This window comes from Otolemur garnettii, unplaced genomic scaffold (assembly GCF_000181295.1).
Source record: "Otolemur garnettii isolate 467f Iridium unplaced genomic scaffold, OtoGar3 scaffold00016, whole genome shotgun sequence".
NCBI lineage: Eukaryota > Metazoa > Chordata > Mammalia > Primates > Galagidae > Otolemur > Otolemur garnettii.
This window is the reverse complement of record NW_003852411.1, coordinates 21,833,075-21,837,729: the sequence shown is the minus strand read 5'-3', so window position 1 is coordinate 21,837,729 and position 4,655 is coordinate 21,833,075.

Genomic DNA, 4,655 nt, shown 5'->3' with positions numbered 1-4,655 from the left:
ATCAAACTAAAGAACTTCTGCACAGCCAAGAACATAGTTAAGTAAAGCAAGCAGACAGCCCTCAGAATGGGAGAAGATATTTGCAGGTTATGTCTCTGATAAAGGTTTAATAACCAGAATCCATAGAGAACTCAAACGTATTAGCAAGAAAAAACCAAGTGATCCCATCTCAGGGTGGGCAAAGGAATTGAAGATGAATTTCACTAAAGAAGATAGGCATATGGCCTATAGATGTATGAAAAAATGCTTACCATCCTTAATCATCAGAGAAATGCAAATCAAAACTACTTTGAGATATCACCTCACTCCAGTAAGATTAGCCCTTATCACAAAATCCCAAAACCAGAGATGCTGGCATGGATGTGGAGAAAAGGGAACACTTCTACACTGCTGGTGGGAATGCAAACTAATACGTTCCTTTTGGAAAGATGTCTGGAGAACACTGAGAGAACCAAAAATAGACCTGCCATTTGACCCTGCAATTCCTTTATTAGGTATATATCCAGAAGGCAAAAAATCACATTACAACAAAGATATTTGTATCAGAATGTTTATTGCAGCCCAATTCATAATTGCCAGGTGATGCAAGAAGCCCAAGTGCCCATCAATCCACGAATGGAACAACAAACTGTGGTATATGTACACCATGGAATACTATGCAGCCATAAAGAAAGATGGGGATTTTACCTCCCTCATGTTTACATGTATGGAACTGGAAAATATTCTTAGCAAAGTATCACAAGAATGGAAGAAAAAGTATCCAATATACACAGCCCTATTATGAAACTAATTTATAACTTTCATATGAAAGCTATAACCTAATTATAGCCTAAGAATATGGGAGGGGGGAAGGGAGGAGGGTGGATGGGTGGAGGGAGGGTGATTGGAGGGATCACCTCTGTGGTTTATCTTATAAGGATACAAATGAATCTTTTACATAGTTACCATTCAATAAAAAAAAAAAAGTAGAATATAAACATCTTAACCCAATAACTAGGAAAATGACATAAAGGCTTTGTTAACCAGTTTGACAAAAATATTTCAAATTGTATATGAAAACACCACACTGTATGCCATGATTAATGTACACAGCTATCATTTAGTAAAAAAAAAATAATAAAATAAATTTGCCAACAAATACAAAAAAAAAAAAAAAGAAAAAGAAAAGAAAGAAAGCAGTTCCATTTTGGAAACTTTCAAGTTACTCAGCAGCAGCAAGGATGAACTGTCCTGTAGGAAGCTGACTTAGGTTTAGATTATAAAATAATATTTGCCATCAATAGGCTTTTAATATTTCAGTCTGCAGCAGGAGTGATTTGGGGCTCTGAATTGCTAGAGCAGCTCAGAGGGCTTTTTGAAAAGTTTCAAATTTTGTTTTTAATAAAACAGAATCAAACACAGTGATATCTTATTTGTCCAGCTGCACACAAAACATGTTGTTCCACAGAAATGGATATTTCAGAAAATGTTTAGATTTATGCTATGATTTAATGAAGTTTGCAAAAGACATTTTCCCCTATATTATTCTGATCCTTGTAACAACCCAGAAAACAAAATCTTGGAAAGCTTTATTAATCTCACTTGAAGGCTGACTGGCACCTTCCCACACAGGCAGCATAATGGTGCTTGCTCTGCCCCCCATGGCTCCAGGGCTTCTCACCCCAAGTGCAGTTCAGAATTCTTCTCAATATATAAAATATAGGAAAATTTCTGAAATCCTACTATTATTTACTCTTAGGAAAGAGGAGAATACAACCAGAATTGAATTAAATTTGATGAGAATTTTAAGCATCTTTTTTCTTGCCAAGCATTATTAGGCACTGTTGAGAAACTGAGGGAGATGTTGGATTTAAGGAACTCTGGGATGAGGTCAGCAGGGTGGTTGGGATGGTACTGGGTTGTGGTTGGAGGCTGAGAGGCAGGTCATTAACCAGGAAGTCCACGTAAGAATGAAAGACAAAAGTGGGGGCTAGATAAGCAAACATGAACATAAGAGGGTGGGCAGAGTAGAATGGGGCCCTTCTAGGAAGACCAAGTAAAAGCTGGGCAAAGCAAGGTAAGACTATGTGGGCAGTTCCCCACTGTCAGCACACTAGCAAGTCCTTCATATATGGAATCACCCTATTCACTCAGTCTAAAAGGAACCAGCCCTAGGGTTTCTGGGGCTTTAAAAATATAGTAACAGAAGGAGAGACATGGCTCCTAATCCCAGGAATCTCTTATCTCCTATGACTCTATTCTCAAGTTTCATCAGCTTTTGCAAAAATAAAATTTTTACTCTACGGTTTTTATTATTATTGAGGTTTCCTATTTTAAAATATCTGCAAAGGCCCATGTAGGGAGTATGTAAATCTCACCTATGAATGTTGCTGAGAGAACTGGTTAGCCACACGTAGAAGACTGAAACTGGACCCACACCTCTCACCACTGACAAAAATTGACTCTCTCTTGATAAAATATTATTTAAATTTTAAGATATGAAACAATAAAAAACCTAGAGGAAAATGTAGGAAAAACTCTTGATTTTCCTGGCTATTGGCCTGGGAAAAGAATTTATGAAGAAGACTCCCTTGGCAATTGTAGCAACACCAAAAATAAATAAATGGGACATGATTAAGCTAAAAAGCTTCTGCATAGCCAAGGGTACAACAACTAAAGCAAACAGACAACCTTCAGAATGGGAGAAGATATTTGCATGCTGTGAATCTGATAAACAACCAAGAAATACAATATACAGAGAATTCAAACTAATCAACAAGAAAAGAGCCAACAGTCTCATTAGTAAGTGGGTAAGAGATTTGAACACAAGCTTCTCTGAAGAAGACTGACGAATGGCCAACAAATATGAAAAAACACTCTATGAAATGTTTCAAGTGGAAGCCCAGATAGTCCACTGCCTTTTTCAGGAGTTGAAGGGAAAAGCAGTACTCTATAAGACTTAAAAATCATCATATCCCTAAGACAACTGCCTAATCAGAAGGAGAAATAGAGAAGAGCACCCTCTGACCACCAAAGAAAGCCCCCGTCTTTATCCTGAGCATATTTGTCCCACTGTTGAAGAGCTCCGCTTTCACCAGCTCCTGACTCCTCTCCCTGGCTTTGCTTTCTCTTCTGCCTGTCTGTGGCCACAGCTGTTTTCTTGAATCAACTTGACTCAATCCATTCTAGGGTGGGCTAAAGGGGTCCCACATTTGTCCTGGTTTTCCAGCTCCTGCCTGTAGTAGTTTCCTACTGATGGTGTGGCTTTGGGAGCTAGAGGTTCTAGCTGAGCCTGAGTCTATTTCAGCACCTTAACCTTCATCATATCCTCCCAGCTCTTTTGCCCATCAGGAAACCTATCAGCTCTCCCAGTTCACACTGAAGCTTCTATTATGAGCCTCCTTCTGAGAGACTCTCTAGTTGTCTGAGGTCCTTTCTTCACCTCCTGCCTTTTCCTTAACCAGACAGTAGGGTTCCTTTTCTTAACCTAGCCCATTGGCTAGGGCTGGGGTAGCCAAATACCTAGCCTCTGGATATTCCCTGAAGGTCACTTTGCAGTATCAGGGCACCATCTGCTGCCAGGATTTCCTGCTGCTGGGTCCTATTCACCTGCAGAACTCTTGCACAGTCATGCATGCCAACCATTTGCCTGACAGTTGATGGAAAACTGTAGTGGTGCTTACCTCCTCCACTTCAGTTTTGAGAAGCCACCTCTCTTGACACGCCTACTGTTAAATCATTATCTTTCCTCTATCACCCTACCTCCTACCTTAACCTGCTCTCACAAACCCTCTGGGAAGCAGTCTTTCTGGTTTGTTTAAACTCTCTCTCAGTTATCTTCTTAAAAATTACCATGACTTTCAGGAAGATATAAATAGTGTCACCTTAGTGTTAGTTAATATATCAGATTATTTTTTCATGGAAAAATATAGGCAGCATGAAAGTGTGATAAGAGACTTGAGTCTATCAGGTTTGTAATGGGGGTAGAAAGAAATCTGAAAAGATGAAAAATTACAAGTACAGATTAACTTTTCTCAATTTTGCCAACACTGGCATAAAGCAGTTAGAGGTCTGCCTAACAAATGTATGAAACCACAAAAATATTTTTCTTGTCAGTTAACTTAGTTCTGGAAATTCTAAAGGGTCTTTTCAAATAAAGCACAATTAATCTCTCCACACTCAGCCACTCTGAAACACTTTCTCAAAAAGCGTTTCTGGATTAATTGAACAATTATATGATGATATCTTTTATGCAGGTTTTTGATAAGCATTTCTATACCCCAAATTGAAAATTACTTTAGAAGAAAGACAATTCCATAATGTTTGGCATCTTGAGAACTCTAGAATTGAATAAATAAATTCCGTGTTGAGAAATGGGAGTTACTTTCTGGTTCTATCCTATGGTTTGTATTTTAGTTTTCCCTTCTCTTTTCTCTGTCCATTTTTGAACGCCTTGCTCATTTTTAAAATCTCCTTCTAGCATCCAGTGCTATGATTTGAACATGGTAGGTGCTGAATAGTGTTTGTTAAACTGAATTTAAGTCAACATCACCACATATGGGCCCATTTTACCTATAATTTTAGGGCATGATTGACTTTTTGTTTTTCTGTTAAGTGATGAAAGCAAGTTGGCAGGAGCTAGCAATGTTTCCTTCCCTGGAATCATTTTTATTATT